At 44.8% G+C, this 22,497-nt stretch overlaps 1 long non-coding RNA gene across 3 annotated transcripts in view; it reads left to right on the forward strand.

The window, feature by feature from the left end:
- The first annotated feature begins 421 nt into the window (after positions 1-421).
- LOC140478564 (uncharacterized) overlaps positions 422-22,497 on the forward strand; it is a 32,571-nt gene continuing 10,495 nt past the window's right edge. Inside the window, exons 1-5 of one of the 3 annotated variants that reach the window (XR_011960823.1) lie at positions 422-474; positions 2,285-2,391; positions 8,896-8,984; positions 11,421-11,520; positions 11,786-11,965. This is a non-coding gene — a long non-coding RNA (uncharacterized lncRNA). The remainder of the gene's footprint in view (positions 475-2,284; positions 2,392-8,895; positions 8,985-11,420; positions 11,521-11,785; positions 11,966-22,497) is intronic. The other 2 variants (XR_011960824.1, XR_011960825.1) reach the window with 2 other exon arrangements.

Below are 22,497 nucleotides of genomic sequence, written 5' to 3' on the forward strand. Positions count from 1 at the left end.
AAGGGAATGAATGCCCTACTCCTGCTCCAATTGTGATACAATGAGCTGAAGATCTCAGATGTTGTGAAAATGGTGTGTTTATGTACTGGCTCAGATGGCATTGATTCATCAATCACAGCTATACAGTCATGAGTAGGAAGGCAATTCCCTCTTTGAATAAAGGAAATCTACTGCAGAGCTCACACAAAGGGATCCTTCCCCTCTGTAAACTCTCCCATCACATTACCCAACATATCAGCAAAAGCAGGACGCACTGCGCATGCTCTAACAAACAAAGGGACCCCGGGTGATTGATGTCAGCTCCGGACCAATGAAAGGACTGTGGGCGGATCTGGAGGACCCGGCGGAAGGTTGGTCCTCCAACCAATCAAAGTGAACGAGAGGCAGAATGAGACTAAACCACGTGATCACCCTGGCGCGTGGTGTAGAGTCGCTGTAATGGATCCCCAGGAGGTTATGGAGCGAAAGGATACGGTAAGGAAAGAAATAAATAAATCAAGGCTGTCTGTGGAACCGCAGGAGGTGAGAGAGATTCTGTATGAGTGGAGAGGTTTTACAAACAAAATATGCACATCGGAAAACACAAATTTGAATGTCCCAGTCTCGTGTTTTCAGTAAACAAGGAATTGCCTCAGTGTGGCTGCAGGCATGAGTGTGCGCCGCCATCTTTATTTGGGGCAAGAATTCACTGGACACGTGCGGAGCCACCAACTTTGTAGGGGGCAAGGTGCAGCCAGGCGCATGTGCAGCCTTTCTCTGGTTCAGAGTCATTGGGCAGGATTTACACAGAGAACATTCAAACTCAGAGAAATGGATGTTTATTTCTGGATTTGTTTCGTCATTCATTTAAATGACTTGCTGTCGTAACTGAATTTGCAGGTCATTCAAAATGGAGGTATTGTGCACAGTGAAGAAGGTTACCTCCGGTTACAGTGACATATCGATCAGATACGGATTAATTTCGATAAATGTGAGATGCTGCATTTTGGAAAAGCAAGTCAGGGCAGGACTTATACACTAGGGGAAAGTGAAGACTGCAGATGCTGGAGATCAGAGCTGAAAAATGTGTTGCTGGAAAATCACAGCAGGTCAAGCAGCATCAAGGGCTCATGTCCGAAACGTCGATTCTCCTGATCTTTGGATGCTGCCTGACCTGCTGTGCTTTTCCAGCAACACCTTTTTCAGCCCAGGACTTATACACTGAATGGCAAGGCCCTGGAGACGCTTGCGGAACAAAGAGACCTTGGACTGCAAGATCACAGTCCTTGTGAGTCAAGTTGCAGGTAGATAGGATGATGAAGAAGGTGTTCAGTGTATTTTCCTTTTTTGGTTAGAGCATTGAGCATAGGATATGGGAGGTCATGTTGCTGTACAGGACATTCGTTAGGCCACATTTGGAATATTGTGTGCAATTCTGGCCTGCCTCCTATCAGAAGGGTGCTGTGAAATTTGAAAGATTTCATAAAAGACTTACAAGGATGTTGTTAGGTTTGGAGGATTTGAGCTGCAGGATGAGGCATAAAAGGCTGGGGCTGTTTTCCCTGGAGTGCCATAGGTTGAGCAGTGATGTTATGGAGGTTTATACAATCATGAGGAGCATGAACAGAGTAAATGAACAAGATGTTTTCCCTCGAGTAGTGTCCAAAAGTAAAGGACATTGCTTTAGGGTGAACGGAGCAAAAATTCAAAGGGGCCTAACGGGCAACTCTTTCATGCAGTGGGTGGAATGAGCTGCCAGAGGAAGTGGTGGAGGCTAATACAATTAAAACTTGTTGAAGGCATCTAACTAGACACATCATACGATAAGGAAGTGTTTGTAGGGATATGGGCCAAGTACTGGCAAATGGGAATAGATTAGGTTCGGATACCTGGTTGGCATGGATGAGTTAAACCGAGGGGTCTGTGTCGGTGCTATACGTCTCTATGACTGTGGGATCATAACAGCTTATACAGCTGTGCTTCATCTCTGGGCTCCCTTATGAGCACTTTGTCAATATCTAGCTTGCTCAGTATAGAACAATGGGTGTATTTTTGGTCTGTTTAGTATTTTACGATTACTTTTACAGACATTTTTGTAAGTTAATTTTTCTCTGCTGCCCAGCCCCTGACCATGTGCTACTTATTAATTATTTTTTCTGGAAAATCTTTGACAGTCAAGAATTCTTTTTTCCAATAAGCAAGTGTATTTTCCTTCCATTTCTGACTATCAAATTCTGCATCATTTTCATTCCCTGTAATCCATTTTGCACTCCCTGAAACACCAACTGTGTTTCTCCTTCCACAGATACCAGTGATTAATGTCAAAGCCCTGTTGCCTGTGGAGAGGGTGATGTTTGACTTTCTTGTACAGCTGCAGTTTCTGTGGTGAAGGTGCTCCCACAATGTGGTTGGGTAAGAGACATTACAGAGTATTCTTTACAGCAACAGTGATGATTTGAAGGTAATGTCCAAATCAAGAACAGTTTATAGTTTTATCATCATGCTTATAATTTCACAAAAATATTTTTGGGAACTTTAGAGATAAGGTCAGAGACTGATGCTATTAGGTCAGGTGACCAAAACCATTGCCAAATAAGCAGGCTTTGAGGACTGTCTTAAAGGGGGAAAGCAGACCTGTGAGGTTTTGGCTGCGAATTTCAAAAAACGTTGCTTTGGCAACTGTAAAAGCAGCCATACAGGTGAAGTAATGAATTAACAGATCATTGGGAGTCTTGAACAGAATGGGTTGTCGAGGTCTTCAAGGATGTGTGATGCAGCGAGCTAGGAATGATCACAACCAGGAATTAAATCAAGAGTGAGAATTTTAAATTGAAGGATGTGGGCCGGATGCTGGCAGGTGAGATGAGATTGGGTTGGAATATCTGGTCGGCATGGATGGGTTGGATTGAAGGGTCTGTTTCCATGCTGTACATCTCTGTGGCTCTATGTTGTTGATTATGAATAGGAGCCTTTTGATGGATCAACAAGTTTTGGTACGAGGGAGTACTTGGGCAGCAGAGATTTAGTTTTTCTTAAGATTACAGGGAGATTGAATGTGGGAAGCTGGCCAGGAGTTTGTTTGGATACTGAAGTCTGGAGATAACACAAGGTGGATAAGAGTATATGAGCTGAGACAAGGGTAGAATCAGCTAGAAATAGTGATCTTGGAGTGGGACTAGTCTGTCACCCTCACCTCACCTCTGCGATTCAGTTAGTTGCCAGATTGTGAATCGGGAGCTGAGTGGGCCTGGTGGAGCCTAAAATGAGTGTCACTCAGCTGGCTGTTGCTGAGCAGCTGCGGCTTGGTAGCCCTGTTGATGACATCTTCCATCACTTTACTGCTGATCGAGTGTGGACTGATAGATGGAACTTGCCTGGGTTGGATTGCCCTGTGTTTTTGTGTTGAACATCCCTGGGCAATGTTCCACATTGTCGGTAGATGCCAGTGCTGGAGTGGTACTTGGTTTGGTGGGTGGCAAGTTCTGGAGCACAAACCATCAGTATTATTGCCAGAATATTGGTAGGGCCCATAGCCTTTGCACTACTTAACCATTTCTTGATGTTATTCAAACTGAATCACACTGGCTTAAAACTCACATCTGTGATGTTAGAAACTACTGGTTAAGATGGATCATCCCACTTTGCACTTCTGGCTGAATATTGCAGCAAATGCTGTCATCTTATCTGGTGCATGGGTGTGTGAGGCCCCTCCATCAGTAACGGTGGGGATATCTGTGATGTTTCCTCCAGTGAGTTGTTTAATTGTTCATCACTGTTCACAACTGGGTGTGGCAGAACTGCAGAGCTCCGATCTATTCCATTGGATGTAGGATCACTTAGCTCTGTTGCTTGCTGCTGATGCTGTTTGACATGAAATACCTTCAGGAAATGGTTTAAGTAGAATCCAAAGAGATTAAACAAATATATCACAGACAAAAGATGAACTGGACCAGAGAATAGGACACCTTAAAGATTAACGAGGCTGTCTATGGAACCACCGGGGGTGGGAAAGATATGCGAATATTTCATGTCCTTTTTATTGGAGAAAGATATGGAAGCTCGAGAGTTTAGAGAAATAAAGAGAGAGAACTTGAAAAGTGTCCATGTTACAGTGGAGGTGTTACTGGATGTCTTGAATTGCATCAAGGTGGATAAAGCCCTGGGACCTGATCAGATGTATCCCGGAACTTTCTGGAAATCTAGGGAAGTGATTGTTGGGCCTCTCCTGAGGTATTTGTATCATTGATAGTTACAGGTGAGGTGCCATTATTTTAAAAAGGTGATAAGGAGAGGCCATGGAACAAGAGAACAATGAGCCTGAAGTCAGTGGCAGGGAAGTTGTTGGAAGGGATTCTGAGGGACAGGATATCCATCTATTTGGAAAAGTAAGGAATAATCATTGACTGTTGTCAATGTGGAGCTGAAAATGTGTTGCTGGAAAAGCGCAGCAGGTCAGGCAGCATCCAAAGAACAGGAGAATCAACGTTTCGGGCATCAGCCGTTCTCAAAACGTCGATTCTCCTGTTCCTTGGATGCTGCCTGACCTGCGCTTTTCCAACAACACATCTTCAGCTCTGATCTCCAGCATCTGCAGTCCTCACTTTCTCCTGTTGTCAATGTGGCTTTGTACGTGCACAATCGTGTCTCACTAACTTGACTGAATGTTTTGAAGTGACAAAGAAAATTGATTAAACCAGGCTATGAACGTTCTTTATATGGACATTCAACAAAGTTCTACAAAGCAGACTGGTTAGCAAGGTTACATAACATGGAATGAAAGGAGAACAAGCCATTTGGGTACAAAACTGGCTTGATGGTAGGAGACAGAGGGTGATGATGGAGGTTTGCTTTGTGGACTGGAGGACTGTGAGCAGCAGTGTGCTACAAGGATCGATTATTGGGTCCTTAAATAAATGACTTGGATGTGAATATGAGGTATGGTTAGTAGATTTACACAAGACACCAAAATTGGAGGTATAGTGGACAGTGAAGAAGGTTAGTTCAGAATAGAACAGGATCTTGATCAGATGGGCCAGTGGAGCAAGGAATGGCAGATAGAATTCAATTTAGATAAATGTTAGCTGTTGGCTTTTGGAAAGGCAAATCAGGGCAGGACTTATACACCTTACTGGTAAGGTCCTGGGGAGTGTTGCTGAGCAAAGAGACCTTGGAGTGAGGGTTCATAGTTCCTTGAAAGTAGAGTCACAGGTAGGTAAGGGAGTGTATGCAGCGTTTGTTATGCTCTCCGTCATGTTGTGGCTGTACAGGACATTGATTAAGGCTCTTCTGGAATTCTGTTTTCAGTTCCAATCTCCCTGTTCCAGGAATGATATTGTGAAACTTGAAGCATTTCAGAAAATGTTTGCAAGGACTTTGCCAGAGTTGGACAGTTTGAGGGCAGTGCATGTTTGGAGTGAGCTGCCAAGGGAAGGGGTGGAGGCTAGTACAATTACAACATTTAAAAGACATTGATGAAGCCACTTCTCGTATTCTGTTTTCAGTTTGAATTTCCCTGTTCAGGGAAGGATGTTGTGAAGCGTGAAAAGGTTCGGACAAGATTTATAAAAACGTTGCCAGGTTTGGAGGATTTGGGCTACAGGGAGAGGCTGAATAGGTTGGGGTTAATTTCCCTGGAGAGTCCAAGACTGAGAGGTGACTTCATGGGGATTTATAAAATCACGAGGGGCATGGATAAGGTGAGCAGCCGGGGTTCTTTTTCCTGAGGTTAGATGGGTCCAAAACTAGAGCACATGGTTGAGAGGGCAACGATTTAAAAGGAATCTAAGGGCAACGTTTTCAAGCTGAGTGTGTTGTGTGTATGGAATGAGCTGCCAGATGAAGTAGTGGAGGCTGATAAAATCACAACATTTAAAAGGCATCCGATTGGGTACGTGAACAGGAAGGGTTTTGATGGATACAGGTCAATAGCTGGCAAATGGGACTCCAGTCGTTTAGGATTCCTAGTTGGCATGGATGAATTGGACCGAAGTTCTGTTTCTGTGCTGTATATGTCTAAGACGTTAATAAACTAAGATGCATTCCTCTTTTGTGGAGAGTAAGCTGAAGCACAGTTAATTGTCCTTGGAGCTGAGAAGGTGAAGCAGTGTTTTTGACCTGGTGCAGATTTGGTTCCAAGGTCTTGAATTTGAGGAGAGAGAGGAATTGTTAACACTGTCATAACTTTTAGTAACTACTTTCAAGTAATTGGCAAATAATACAAAGTGAAAATGTGAACATTATTGTACTCAGTAAGTTCTGAGCATCTGGAACAGTCTGAATGAAACAGATTCAGCAGGTATTCTGAAAGAGACTTGGAATTTTAATTTTTAAGGAAAGATTTGGGGGGCTGTGGGCAAATAGGAGGGGATTTGGGACAGATTTGCAGCATCTCCAGAGGGAGAGAGTACAGCCCCAATGGGCTGAATAGCCCCCAGGCCCTGTGCTCTGTGGTACTGCCCCATTCACTGTGAATGATGAAGCTCATCCCAGGGCAGAGAGAGGGATTAGCCCTCCACTCTCATCACAATGGGGCCCGGCTGATTGACGGCAGCTCCAGACCAATGGGAGGAGAGTCTGTGTGGTCCTGCAGCCAATGGGAGTGAATGAAGGGTGTGGCCAGCAAGATGACACAGGTCCATGAGCTGTGCAGGTGCCGTGTCACTGGGTGGGGTTGGGAGAGACAGCAGAGTCTGGGACAGAGGCTGTTGGACCTGAATTACAAACTCCCGGTAAATTAGAACCAAAAAACTGTGGAAGATGTAAATCAGAAACAACAACCAGGAGGTTCTGGAAAAGCTCAGCAGGTCTGGCAGTATCTGTGATGAGAAATCAGAGTTAACATTTCAGATCCGGTGTCCCTTCCTCAGAACTGATACTGAGAGAAAAAAATGTTGGTTTATATGCAGAAGGAAGGGTTTAGGGGAGGATGTAAGGATTAAAGGATAGGTGGGGATAGAGCGAGAAGAAGGGTTGGATAAAGGAGTGGATAACGATCTGGCTGGGGGAGGGCTACTAGCTGTTAGTGGAAACTGTTAGTGGCTAACCATAGGTAGTGTGTAATGACAGGCTGTGAGAACAAGGACTGGTGTGTGGGGTAGGGGGGCTAGGACATGGGGTTGCTAAACTACGGTTAGCCACTAACTGTCTCCGTCATAAGCTGTTCTCCACAGACATCACTCCATGATTGGAGCTGCAGAGGACAGAGTTTGCAGATGGGCGGCACGGTGGCATAGTGGTTAGCACTGCTGCCTCACAGCGCCAGAGACCCGGGTTCTATTCCCACCTCAGGCAACTGTCTGTGTGGAGTTTGCACATTCTCCCAGTGTCTGCGTGGGTTTGCTCCGGTTTCCTCCCACAGTCCAAAAATGTACAGGTTAGGTGAATTGGCCATGCTAAATTGCCCGTCGTGTTAGATGTAGGGGAATGGGTCTGGATGGGTTGCTCTTTAGACGGTTTGTCTGATCTAAAAACCTCTTAAATATCCTTCCCAACCCCCTCTATACTCCTCAAAGATGTATCTTAAAGTTGTTCTCTTTAATCAACATTTCCAGCATTCGTGAAGGACTTTAGGAGATTTGTCAGTGTGAAAGGCTCCATACAATGCAGGTCGTTGTTGTTAATGTCTGACATTAGGAGAAACTGGAATGAACACTCTCTCTCTTATACCTGATGAACAGCAGCAAAAGCAGGAAGCACTGAGCATGCTCCAGCCCACAAAGGGCCTCTGGTGATTGATCTCAGTGCAGGACCAATAAAAGGATGGGGATGGGGCTGGAAGACAAGGTCGTGCCGGTTGGTCTGAGTGAATGAGGGGCGTGGCTACACTCTACCACGTGATAAGCCTCTCGATTAGTGGTGCTGCAAGAGCACAGCAGTTCAGGCAGCATCCAAGGAGCAGCAAAATCGACGTTTCGGGTAAAAGCCCTTCATCAGGAATAAAGTGATACCACGTGATAAGATTCACTGGCAGCACTGTGATGTTGTGACCAAGGCATTAGAAATGTGTGAAGGTGCAGGGCATGGTTAAGGAAAGACATATTGATCAGGAAGAGAAGGAAATTTTAATGGAACGGGCTGAGACGTTTTACAGAATTTAGTGCACATCGGAAAACACAAATTTGAAAATCCCAGGCCTGTGTTTGTGGCAAACGGGAAAATGCTTCAAATGGTGAAAGGTGTGAGTGATTGCCGCCATTTTTATTGGGGGCAGTGATCGAAGGGACATGTGTGTGGCTGCCAACTTTGAGAGGGGCAAGCTGTAGGGGGACGCATGCACAGCCTTCCTTGGCAGGGAGTGATAGGGCAGGATTTACACAGTGTCAGAGTCAGGATGTTTTCAATGTCAAAGAGTGTGATGCTAGAAAAGCACAGCAGGTCAGGCAGCAGCTGATTGGTGGGAAGGAAGATGGAAACGTAGGACAGGTCAAAAGGGCAGTGCCGAGTTGGAAGGCTGGATCTGGGATAAGGTGGGGGGAGTGGAAATGAGGAAACTGGTGAAATCCACATTGATCCCATGTGGTTGGATGATCTGAACACAGATGATGAGGCGTTGTTCATCCAGGCATCAGATGCCTGGGATTTGGCGGTGGAGGTGGCCCAGGACCTGCATATCTTTGGTGGAGCGGGAAGGGGAGTTAAAGTCTTTGGGCACAGGCTGTTTGGCTTGTTTAGTGTTTTACTGTTACTTTCACAGACCTTTTGTAAGTTAATTTTCCTCTGCTGCCCAACCCCTGACAATGTGCTGCTCTCTCAACGGACTAAATTTTCCACAGTATCTTTGCCAGTGAATAAATCTTTTTTTCAAAAAAAGAGTGCATTTTCCTTCCATTTCTGACCATCAAATTCTGTAACATTCTCACTTCCTGTAATGCATTTAGCACTCCCTGAAATATCAACTATGTGTTTCTCTCTCCACAGACACCAGTGATTAATGCCAAAGCCCCATTGCCTGTGGAGAGGGTGATGTTTGACTTCCTTGTACAGCTGCAGTTGGTGTGGTGACTTGGGTAAGAGATGTTACAGATTATTCACTCAGTGACAGTGAAGAGTTGACAGTGTGTGTGCAAATCAACAACGGTTTGTATTTTTATCATTTTTATAATTTCACAGAAATTGAGAATTTCTGACATAAGGCCACAGATGGGGATATTAGGTCAGGTGATCAAAAGTATTGCCAAATAAGCAGGTTTTCAGGAATACATTAAAGGAGGAAAGCAAGTCTGAGAGGGTCAGGGTGCGAATTCCAGACTTTGTTCGCTTGACCGTGTCGAAACAGCCAGACTGGTGAAGCAATACATAAATGCATCTTTGGGAGTCTGAAAGAAAATGAGTTGTCGAGGTCTCTCAGGTTGTGTGGTGCAGGGAGACAGGGATGTTCACAGCCAGGAATTACATCAAGGGAGAGAATATTAAATCATTGCTTGGAAGGAGCCTTTTGATGAATCAACAAGTTTTGGTACAAGTGAGCACTTGGGCAGTAGGGTTTTAGATACTCTTGAGCTTATATGTAAGTTGAATGTGGGAGGCTGGCCAGGACTGTGTTTGGATAACGAAGTCTGGAGATAACACCGGGATGGACGAGTATTTCAGTAAATGGGCTGAGACTAGGGTGGAGTTGGGTGATGTCACTGATGTAGAAATAGCAGTTTTGGAGTCGGGCTCCTCCTCATCACTCCCCCTCCCCAATTCACAAATATTGTTCCTTGTTCTGTCTGTCTTTTCTGGTTATGTCCTTCTCTCCAATTCTGCTAAGAACTAATATTTGACCTCACCGTTGTTGGAAAATCCTGCTCCATCTCCACTCTCCCTTTCCTTTCTGAATTCCTCATATGTGGTGTCCATCCAGGATCTATCTTTGTCCCCTCCTGTATCTCACCTACACACTGCCAGGAGGTGACATCGTATTGGTTTCCCATGTACACTGACAATGCCCAGCTCTCTCTCCCTATCATCCCTCTCCATTGCTCCACTGTTACTCATTCATCAAACTGCTTACCACACGCCTACAACTCGATTGGCTGCAATTTCCTCCAATGAAACACTGCAATGGTTAAACCCATTGCCTTCAGTTGCTATTACAAATTCCTTTCCCTTACTGCTGAGCCCCTCCCTCTTACAGGGAAATGCCTGAGGCAGAACTTAACAATATTGCTCTCATGTTCTGACCCCAAGGTAACCTTCTGATCAGACATCTACACAATTGCAAACACCTGAAATTCCAATCTCTAAAATGTTGCTTTTCTCCACCTCACCCCAGCTCCATTGCTCCTGAAACCCCTTACCCATGTCTGTGTTGCATTAAAGTTGACAAATCTAAAACAGAACCCTTGATTCTGCAACTGACCCAGAATCTGGTTCTTGGTTCCCTGATGATGGGACACATCCTCTCAGTATTTACCCTGACATACCCCTTAATAAGCCTATGTTTCAATAAGATCGCCCCTCATTCTCCCCCAAATCCAATGAGTCAAGTCCCAACTTCTTCAGCCTTTTCTTAAAAGATAGTCCCTGCAAACCAGGGATCATCCCAGTAAATCTTCTCTGAATGCTTCCGATGAAGTGATGTATTTCCTTAAATAAAGGGACCAAAATTTCTCTCATTACTCCATATGTGGTCTCACTCGCACTATATAAAGTGGCTCTCAGGTATATACTCCAAACTCTTATACTGCAAATCCCCTGAAATCAGGAATAATATTCCATTCCCCTTCCTAATGACCTGTTGTAACTGTGTGCTAGCTTTCTGTGTTTCCTGCACAGTTACCCCCGGTCCCTTTTGTGTTGCAGCTTTCTACAGTTTCCACCATTTAAATAGTCCTCTGTTCTTTTATTACCTCCTCCAAAATGAACAACTTCACATTATCCCAAGTTATGCTCCATTTACCAACTTGTCCACTTCTCCAAATCCATCTCTGTAAACTGTTTATAATCCTTTTGGAAGTTTACTGTTCTACATTTTCTAGGAGACTCCCCCCTCATTCTTCTAAATCTTTCCAGGGAGCACCAGGCAGTGGGAAGCATGCTGAGTTGCTGTCTTTTCAGAGAGACTCTTTGGAATGACTGGGAGGATCTTGCTGCCCTTTGGTCAGAATGGAGACAACTTGCCCATCAAGCTGCATGAGCCTTTCACCCCCCCCCCCCCCCCCCATGTCTTATTGATGAGGCACAGCGGCAGAACGGAAGGAAAGAAAAGGAAGGAAATCCTGCTCTCCACATCTCACTGACTCTTGGAACATTCTGTCCCATGTGTCAAAGATCTGCCCTGTTCAGTCACATGAAATCCCAAGTTGGAAACTCATAGAAACCCACACAGATTTCCCCCTGAACTGACTACTGACCTCCACAAGGGGTAATATGTACAGTCATCCTGGACCAGGAGGAGGGGATGGTGTGAGTTTCTAACCTGAACTGACAGTGACAGATTTTATAAACTTGTATTACAGGATACTACAGGTGGATATTCAGATGGCAATCTCAGTAACTGTAATGCCAAACTCTGATTGAATTACTCCATTCATCAGGACCTGGATATTTGCACTGTGTGTGAGTATTTTGTTCCAGCTCAATTCCATTTTCTGCATAAAAATTCTCCTTTGAATCAAACAGTCCTGTCAATAGATCTCCCCAAAATCTTCAATATGTGTCCAGTAAACCTTTTATGATGAGTTGATGAGTGCAAGGTTTAACATCCTGTTGTATATGTTTTGTAAGCACTTGTCTCTCAGCTCCCCTCAATTTCTTTGCTACAACGAGAACACCTCAGTTTCCCCAAACCCCGATTCCCCAGTGTCTGTTTGCTCTCTATAAGGTACACATCAGGATCGTGTTGGAACATTCTCCACTTGCCTTCATCAGTGCAGCCCTCAACAGTATTAAAGAAAGCGAACATCCTCCAGGACAAAGCACTGTGCCTGAGTGGTGTCCCATCCACCACCTTCAGCATTCCCTCTCTCCACCCCCAATGCACAGTGGCATCACTGTGTAAAAGGTAAAGTCAGCATTGTCCTACCAGACCATAGGGCTGCTCTCTCATTAGGGAGAGATGTCTGGTGGTGGTTTAACCTGAAGGTTACCACAGCCCAGGCAAGGGGAGAGGTTGAGAACAAGAGTCCATCTATTGTAGATGGATATTCTTGATAAGTATTAACAACACCCATGTCCCTGCAACTAAAATCCCCCATTCCTTGAACCATCCTGGTAACTCTCCTGTGCCCCCTCTCAGGGACCCTGCCATCCTTCCTAATGTATGGGCGATCTCTGGTTTGCACAGACCCAGCTGCTCTGTGTTCCTGTGGGTGATGTCATCATCGAGCAACAGTTGCACTAAACCTCACTGTCTGTGAGGATGGGAGACACAAATCCCGAAATCATTTGAGATGTATTTAGTGTGCACTTGCTATGCCATGATAGATGACACTTTTCCACAAGTACTGGAAAATAGAGGAGGATAATAGTATGGTGGTAGTTTTCAGTGGTAGTTTTCTTTCTCTCAGATTCGATGGACCACCAGAGCGTTTTTCTGTTCTGTAGACCGCTGAGATGTTTATTATAGGAATATGACAGGCTCCATTGGACATCAGGTCAGAAAAGGTGATACTAGAATAGATGACACGTGATTGGTCGATTTTCTTGGGAGGAAAGTGAGACGCAGAGATTTAAGAGGAAATTCAGAAGCTCAGCGCAGGAATTGTAAAGGGCAATCATCAAGTGAGAAATAAACACTGGGCATCCTGAAAGCTGGAAATAAAGAAAGGCGCATATAGCAGAGCTTTGAGAGACTGGAGGGGATTAGAGATCGGGAGGATAATGAAGCTGGAGGAGATGCAAGTTGGAAAGGATTGTGTGGATGGAGGATGTTACAGAGATAGAGAGATTTGTGATAGAGGTTTTTAAATTTTGAGGCTGGAGTGGAATTATCGAGATGAGGAAGATTTCTAAGGCTGGATGAGATGGCACTGATAGGGAGAGTTCGAAACATAGAGGAATTTACAGAGGTAACGAGTCATAAAGTTACACAGCATCGACACAGACCCTGTGGTCCAACCAGTCCGTGTCGACCATAAATTCGAACTGAACTAATCGCACCTGCCTCCACTTGGTCCAAGTCCATCCTAGCATTCCCTATTGATGTACGGGTCCAAATGTTTTTTTCCTATTAGAATCCCATTCCCCTACCCTTTTGCTCTACATTAACCCCGACTAATTCACTCAACCCAATCATTCCTGAACACTATGGGCAATTGAGCACGGCCAGTTCACCTACCCTGTACATCTGTGGATTGTGGGAGGATATGGGAGCTCCTGGATGAACCCACGCTGACATGGGGAAGAATATGCAAACTCCACATGGACAGTCACCCAATACAGGAATTGAGCCTGTGTCCCTGGTGTTGAGAGGTAGCAGTGCTAACCGTTGAGCCACTGTGCCACCCTGAAATTGTAATTGCATTCACATCTACCACGTCCTCTGCAAGTTTATTCCACATGTGAACCACTCTTGTGCAAAAACAAAAAATAACATCGGAACTTCTTTTTAAAGCCTTACTTTTTAATTTGAGAAAAAGATGTCCCCAATCTTGAATCGCGCCCCCTCCTGGAAAGGGCACCTGCTGTTCACATTACCAAAACTCTTCAGGATTTTATAAACCTCTAATAAGTTCACCCCTCAGCCTCCTGTGCTCCAGTGAAAAAGGACCCAACCTATCCAGACTCTGCTTATAATTCAATCCCTCCGTTCCCATCACCATCCTGGTAAATCTCTTCTGAACCTGCTCCAATTTAATAATATCCTTCCTATAACAGCACAACCAGAACTGGGCACAGTATTCCAGAAGAGGCCTCCCCAACATCCTGTACAACCTCAACATAATGCCCCAATGCCTATATTCAAAGATCTGAGCAATGAAGGCAAATGTGCTAAACCCCTTCTGAACCACCCTGTCTGCATGTGACACATAGTTCAAAGATCTGAACCCCTCGGTCTCTTTGTTCCATATCACTATCCGAGGCCCAACTTTTAATCAGTGTAAGTCCAGCCTTCGTTTGTTTTACCAAGATGTAATATTTTGCATTTATTCTAATCCAAAAATCACAAACATCCTTCGAGTATAGAGGCAAGAGGAGTATACTTAAGAGTGAAATCAGTAATGAAAAAAGGGGACAGGACACCGCTTTGGCGAATAGGGAAAGGGTTTTTACAAATACATTAAGAGCAAATGGGTCACTAGAGAGAGAATAGGCCACCTCAAAGATCAGCAAGGCAGCCTATGCGTGAAGACGCAGAGATGGGGTTGTTGGGGGGGATACTAAATGAGTGGCATCAGTTTTTACTGTGGAGAAGGACAGATTTGTGGGGGTTGTCAAGATTAGAGATCGTGAGGGTGGGTGATGAGATGGGAGGCAATTGGAGGATGTTACAGGGATGTTTGTGATTCCAGAGATAGTGATGGTTCTGAGGCGAGAGAGGATTTCTAGAGATAAGGAAGAGTTTAGCCTGGATGAGGTGACAGTGATCTGGGGAGTTGTGAGCATGGAGGAATTCAGAGATAGCGAGAGTTTGAGTCATAAAATGATACAGAATAGAGACAGACCCTGTGGTTAAACCAGTCCGTGTCGACCATAATTCCCAACTAATCTAATCGCCCCTCCCTCCGCTTGGTCCACATTCATCCAAACATTTCCTATTTATGGACTTGTCTAAATGTCTTTTAAACATTGTAATTGTATTCACAGCTGCCTCTTTTTCTGGGAGTTCACTTCACACATGTAAAGGTAAAAATAAATCCCCAATTTATTTTTTAAACCTCTATTTTCAAATTGTATGCACCCAGGTCTTGAATCCGCCCCTCCCCCTTGTCTACACGCTTCATGGTTTTATAAACCTCTAAGGTCATCCATCAACCTCCTACGCTGTAGTGAAAAAACATCCCAGCCTATCCAGCTTCTCCTTGTGACACAATCCCTCCATTCATGGCAACATCCCGGTTAGTCTCTTCCGAATCCGCTCCAATTTAATAATATCCTTCCTATAACAGCACAACCAGAACTAGACACAGTATTCTAGAAGAGGCCTCCCCAGCATCCTGTACAGCCTCAACCTAAATTCCCAACTCCGGTACTCCGAGGTCTGAGCAATGAAGATAAGTGTGCTAACCACCTTCTTAACCACCCTGTCTACATGTGACACAGACTAAGAAGACCTGTACCCCTCAGTCTCTTTGTTCCATATCATTACTCAAAGCCTTACTTTTAATTAGTGTAAGTCCTGCCCTCGTTTGTTTTATCAAGATGCAATATCTAGCATCAGTATTTACTGTGGAGAAGGACACGGGAGATGTAGAATGTGGGGAAATTAATGGTGACATCTTGAAAAATGTCCATACTACAGCGTACGGGATGTCTGGAAACGCATAAAGGTGGATCAATCCCCAGGCTTTGATCAGGTGTACCCTAAAATTCTGTGGGAAGCGAGGGAAGTGATTTCTGGGCCTCTTGCTGAGATTTTTGTATTATTGATAGTCACAGCTGAGGTGCCAGAAGACTGGGGGTTGGTTAATACGGCGCTACTATTTAACGAAGGCAGTTTGGACAAGCCCGGGAACTACAGATGCTGTGCTAGACTAGGTGTTGGAGGGAGCCCTGAGCGAAAGGATTTGCGTGTATTTGGAAAAGCACAGACTGATTAGGGATAGTCAGCATAACTTTCTGCATGGGAAATCATGTGTCACATACTCGATCTGGTTTTTAAGAAGTAACAAAGAGGATTGATGAGAGAAGAGTAGTAGATGCGATCTATATGGACTTCAGTAAGGTGTTCGACAAGGTTCCCCATGGGAGACTGGTTAGCAAGGTTAGATCTCACGGAAGTAGCTATTTGGATATAGAACTGGCTCAAAGGCAGAAAACAGAGGGTGGTGATGATGGATGATTATTTTTCAGACTGGAGGCCTGTGACTAGTGGAGTGCCAGAAGGATCGTGCTGGGTCCACTACTTCTCATCATTTATATAAATGATTTGGATGTGAACACGGGAGGTATAGTTAGTAAGTTTGTAGATGGCACCAAAATTGGAGGTGTAGTGGACAGTGAAGAAGGTTACCTCAGATTTCAATGGGATTTTGACCAAATAGGCAAATGGGCTGAGGAGTGGCAGATGGAGTTCAATTCAGATAAGTGCAAGGTGCTGCATTTTGGAAAAGCAAAGCTTAGCAGGACTGATACACATCATGGTCAGGTCCTGGGGAGTGTTGCTGAACAAAGAGACCTTGTTGTGCAGGTTCATAGCTCCTTGAAAGTAGAGGCGCAGGTAGATAGGATAGTGAAGGTGTTTGGTATGATTTCCTTTATTGGTCAGAGTATTGAGTAAGAGAGTTGGGAGGTCATGTTGCGGCTATTCAGGACATTGGTTTGGCCACTCTTGCAATATTGTGCGCAATTCTGTTCTCCACCTATCACAAAGATGTTGTGTAACTTGAAAGGTTCACAAAAGATTTATAAGGATGTTGCTAGGGTTAGAGAATTTGAGATATAGGGAGAGGCTGTACAGGCTGGGGCTGTTTTCCCTGGAGTGTAAGAGGCTGAGGAGTGATCTCAGAGGTTTATAAAACCATGAGCATGGATCAGATAGATAGACAAGGTATTTTCACTGGAGTGAGGGAGTCTAGAACTAGAGGGTATAGACTTAGCATGAGGGAAAAGATATAAAAGGGACCTAAGGGGCAACTTTTTCATGCGACGGTGTTGTGTTTATGGAATGAGCTGCCAGAGGGAGTTGTGAAGGCTGGTACAATTGCAACATTTATTAGGCATCTCGATGGGTATATGAATAGGAAGGGTTTAGAGGGATATTGACCAAGTGCTGGCAAATGGGACGAGATTAGGTTCGGATATCTGGTCGGTATGGACGAGTTTGACTGAAGGGTCTGTTTCCGTGCTGTATGTCTGTGACTCACAGCTGGGGATCAGCTCAGTGGGTTTCAGTCTGTTAAAAGGTAAATCTTACTCTGTTTTACTTTTTAAAATCTGCAACATTCAGTAGGGTGAGTGTTTACTAGTTTAAGTGCCTCTGTTATGATCTTTTGGTTGAATGTTTTAAATGTAAAATACAGGTACTAATGTATTCGAGAGTAGTCTTTTGTAAAGCTGTAAGACTCTGCCTTTTTCTGGGTCTACAGATTAAGGTGCAGAGATGGCCATTCGTACAGTGATGTGCACTTCCTGGAGGAGAGTAGGGGGAGTTTGAATGATCCTGAGGATTGCCTGCAGGTAGTGATGCAAATCCTCTTGGATCACATGGATCAGATGGAGCGGTGCTTAATGGTAATGAAGAATTTACAAGAGGCAGGATGTGTGATAGGTGGCAGTTTCAGGCCGAAAAACTGCCGATACAGTCAGGTAGATGGGTTACCTCTCGGAAAGTTAGGAGAGGGAGATAGGTAGAGCAGGAGTCTCCTGTGGCTATCCCCATCTGAGCGGCACGGTGGCACAGTGGTTAGCACTGCTGCCTCACAGCGCCTGAGACCCGGGTTCAATTCCCGCCTCAGGCGACTGACTGTGTGGAGGTTGCACGTTCTCCCCGTGTCTGCGTGGGTTTCCTCCGGGTGCTCCGGATTCCTCCCACAGTCCAAAGATGTGCAGGCCAGGTGAATTGGCCATGCTAAATTGCCCATAGTGTTAGGTAAGGGGTAAATGTAGATGTAGGGGTATGGGTGGGTTACGCTTCGGCGGGGCGGTGTGGACTTGTGGGGCCGAAGGGCCTGTTTCCACACTGTAAGTAATGTAATCTAAAGTATACTATTATGGATAATGTAGGTGGTCATAGACTCTCAGGGGAATTTTGCACTGACAGCCAAGTTACTGCTACTGAGACTGGCTCTACTATAATGAGAGGTATATCAGATTCCAAACGCTCAAGGATGATAAGGGGTTCTGTAGTTGGGCACAGACTGCTGTTTCTGCAGCTGACAGACATCAGAATGGGGTGGTACCTCCCTGGTGCCAGGATCAAGGATGTTTCGGACAGGTAGCAGAATATTCTCAAAGGGAAGAATGACCAGTGAGAGGTCATTGTACATTGGTACCAATGACATAGGAAGGGGAAAAGATGAAGTCCTGATGAGAGAATATAGCAAATTAGCCTGGAATATAAAAAAAGTAGGTCCTCGACCATAATATCTGCATTACTCCAGGTGCTACATGCTAGTGAGAGTAGGAATAGCAGGATGGAGGAGATGAATGATTGGCTAAGGAGCTGGTGTAGGGCAGAAGGATTCACATCTTTTGATCATTGTAAGCTCCTCTGGAATAGAGTTGACCTGCATAAGAAGGATGGATTGTACCTGAATTGGAAAGTGTCTAATATCCAGGCAGGGAGATTTGCTAGTGTTACTCAGGTGGCATTAATCCAGTGAGGGTAAACCCAAAGAGATAGTGAGAAAAGAGGTAAGTCTGAGGCTGGTACAGTTCAGAAGTCAGACAGTCAAGGCCGGCAAGGGCAAGGCACAGAACCAGGTAGAACTGACAAGTTACACTACATTTACTTCAATGCAAGAGGCTGGACAGGGAAAGCAGATGGGCTCAGGGTATGGTTTTGAATGTGGCACTGGGATATCATGAGTATTACCGAAACGTTACTCAGAGATGGGTAGGACTGGCAGCGTAATGTTCCAGGGTATCGATGCAAGAGGAAGGATAGAAAGGGGGACATGAGAGGGGGCGGAGTGGCCTTTTTGTTTAGGGTAGCATTACAGTTGTGCTGAGGGAGGATATTCCTGGGAGTACGTCCAGTGAAGTTATTTTGGTGGAACTGGGAAATAAGAAAGGGATCATCACCTTGTTGTTATTATCTGCGTGGGTTTCGTCTGTTTGCTCTGGTTTCCTCCCATTATCTAAAGATATGCAGGTTGTGTGGATATTCCAGGCTGAATTGCCCATATTGTTCAGGGATGTGCACGCTAGGTGGATTAGCCATGGGAAATGCAGTGGTAAGGTAGGAGTCTCTGAGGGTCCGTGTGGTTGCGATGAGCTGAATGGCCTACTTCCACGCTGTCAGGGTTCTTTGATAATTCTACTAGTTTTAAAATAGTTACAGAAAATAATAGACCAGATCTAAATGGTGTTCTAAATTGGACAAAGGCGAATTTTGACAGTACAAGACAGTACAAGGTATTCTTTTGCTATTCCCAGGCTGGAAAGTGGGAACATAAGAACATAAGAAAGAGGAGCAGGAGTAGGCTACATGGCCCCTCAAGCCTGCTCTTCCATTTAATAAGATCAGGGCTGATCTTTTCATGGCCTCTGCTACACTTTCCTGTTCTCTCACCATAACCCTTAATTCCTTTCCTGTTCACAAATCTACCTTTTGACCTAACGATAGTCAAGTCGATAACCTAAACTGCTGCACTCAGCAGCAAATTCCACAGATTCACAGATTTAGCTGAAGAAGTCCATCCTGAACTCAGTCCTAAATCTGATACCCCCTTATTTTGATGCTCTGCTCCCTAGTTTAAGCGACCCCTAGCGGAAATCACCTCCCTGCTTCTATCTTATCTACTCCGTTCATAATTTTATTTTTTTTCCCATCCAACCTCCCATATTTCGAAATTCCAATGAGCATACTACCAGTTTCCTCAATCTCTCTGCGTACGCCAACCCTCTGAAATCCTGACTGAAACTAGTGACCATCCTCTACACTCCCTCCTTTGTCAGTACATCCTTGCTAATGTAAGGGGACCAAACCTGTACACAGTACTCCAGGTGTAGCCTCCCCAGCACCCTGTACAGCTGCAGCATAACCATCCCTCTAGCAATGAAGGACAATATTCCCTTCACTGTCTTAATTACCTGCTGTACCTGCAAACCAACTTGCTGTGATTCGTGCATAAGGACACCCAGCTCCCTCTGCACAGCAGCCTGCTGCAAGTTTTCACCATTTCATCATCAGTTTGCTGTTAGTCTGACCAAAATGGATGACTTCACGTTTCCCAATCTTGTCCTTCATGTGCCAGATCCTTACCCACTCACATAGCCTTTCTGTATCCCTGTGCAGACTTACAGTGGCCTCGGCACACATTGCTCCACCAGTCATCTTAGTGAAGTCTACCTTTCATGAATCGATGCTGTGTCTGCTCAATGAGATAATTTCTATCCACATAGCTCACTATTTCTTCCTTAAGAGATCGGGCATTTTCCCCACCAAAGAAGTTATGCTAACAGGTCCGTTTTAAAATATTCGCATCACATTTGTAGCTTGCCAATCTGTCAGATCTGTCCCAGAGTCCAGCAAAATTTAGCGAATTATCACGAGTGCATTTGCTATTTACCCACTGCCATCTGCCATCTGTTAACGTCCCCTGGGATGCATTCCACCACGGCCAGGAGACCCATCTACCTTTAGGCTGTTATTTTTCCCAACACAACCTCTTTACTGAGAATGATTGCTTCTTTGTCCTCATCTGCCATTGCGTCCATAGGCCTGCAACAACGAGAGTACACAGACAGTATGTTCCTGTTAAGGCCTTAATAGGTAGTGTAGGGAATGCTGCCTGTCGAGAGAAATTGAGAGTCTCGTCAAGAAAATGAAGGAGGGATACGGTAGGTGCAGACAGCTGGGTTTGTGTGAATTCCTGGAGGAGTATAGGGGCAGTCGGGGTCTCCTCGAGGGAAACCAGGAGAGCAAAAACGGGACATGAGAGAGCTTTGGGAATAGGTTCCCAGAGAATCCAGAGATTCCAGAAATACACTAAGGATAAACAAGTAACCAGGCAGAGAATAGGGACCCTCAAAGATCAAGGAAAAGCTCCTATTTGTCCGAGATAAGTATATACCTGTCAGGCAGGGCGGAAGCTGTAGAGTGCAGGAGCTGTGGTTTACAAAGGAAATGGAATCTCTCTTCAAAAGGAAGAAGGCGGCTTATGTTAGGATGAGATGTGAAGCGTCTGTTAGGGCGCTTGAGGGTGACAAAATAGCCAGCAAAGTCCTAAAGAAAGAGCTCAGAAGTGCCAGGAGGAGACATGAGAAATTGTTGGCGGATAGAAACAGGGTAAACCCTAAGGCTTTCTATAGGTATTTAAGGAATAAAAGAATGACGAATAAGATTAGGGCCAATCAAGGATAGTAGTGGGGAGTTGTGTGTAGAGTCAGAGGAGATAGGGGAAGCACTAAATGAATATTTTTCAACAGTATTCCCTTTAGAAAATGACAATGTTGTTGAGATTACTGAGATACAGGCTACTCGACTAGGTGGGATTAAGGCTCATGAGGAAGAGGTATTAGAAATCTTGCAGAGTGTGAAAATAGATAAAACCCATTTGGCCCAGTGAACTTATCCCAGGATCCTCTGGGAAGCCAAGGAAGAGATTGCCGAGCCTTGGCATTGATCTTTAAATCATCATTGTCTACAGGAATAGTGCCAGAAGACTGGAGGATAGCACATGTGGTTCCCCTGTTCAAGAAGGGGAGTAGAGACAACCCTGGTAATTATAGACCAGTGAGCCTTACTTCAGTTGTTGGTAAAGTGTTGGAAAAGGTTATAAGAGATATGATCCAGAAAAGAATAATTTGATTAGGGATAGTCAGCACGGTTTTGTGAAGGGTAGGTCGTGCCTCACAAACCTTTTTGAGTTCTTTGAGAAGGTGACCAAACAGATAGATGAGAGTAAACCGGTTGATGTGGTGTATATGGATTCCAGCAACGCGTTCGATAAGGTTCCCCACAGTAGACTATTGTACAAAATGCGGAAGGATGGGATTGTGGGAGATAAAGCAGTTTGGATCAGTAATTGGCTTGCTGAAAGCAGACAGTGGTGATTGATGGGAAACATTCATCCTGGAGTCCAGTTACCAGTAGTGTACCGCAAGGGTCGGCGTTGGGTCCACTGTTGTTCGTCATTTTCATAAACTACCTGGATGAGGGCGTAGAAGGGTGGATTAGTAAATTTGCAGACAACACGAAGGTTGGTGGAGTTGTGGATAGTGACGAAGGATGTTGTACGTTACAGAGAGACTTAGATAAGCTGCAGAACTGGGCTGAGAGGTGGCAAATGGAGTTTAATGCGGACAAGTGTGAGGTAATTCACTTTGGTCAGAGTAACTGGAATGCAAAGTAGTGGGCTAATGGTATGCTTCTTGGTAGTGTAGATGAGCAGAGAGATCTCAGTGTCCAGGTACACATTTCCTTGAAAGTTGCCACCAGGTTGACGGGGTTGTTTCGAACGCATACAGGGTTTTAGCTTTTATTAACAGGGGGATCGAAATCCGGAACCATGATGTTATGCTACAGCTGTACAAAACTCTAGTGAGGCTGCACTTAGAGTATTGTGTACAGTTCTGTTCCCCACATTATAAGGAGGATGTGGAAGCTTTGAAAGGGTGCAGAGGAGATTTACTACGATGTTGCCTGGTATGGTGGGAAGGTCTTACAAGGAAAGGCTGAGGGACTTGAGGCTGTTTTTGTTAGAGAAGAAGGTTGATACGTTACTTAATAGAGACATACAAGATAATCAGATGGTTAGATAGGGTGGG

This window comes from Chiloscyllium punctatum, chromosome 6 (assembly GCF_047496795.1).
Source record: "Chiloscyllium punctatum isolate Juve2018m chromosome 6, sChiPun1.3, whole genome shotgun sequence".
NCBI classification, from domain to species: Eukaryota; Metazoa; Chordata; class Chondrichthyes; order Orectolobiformes; family Hemiscylliidae; genus Chiloscyllium; species Chiloscyllium punctatum.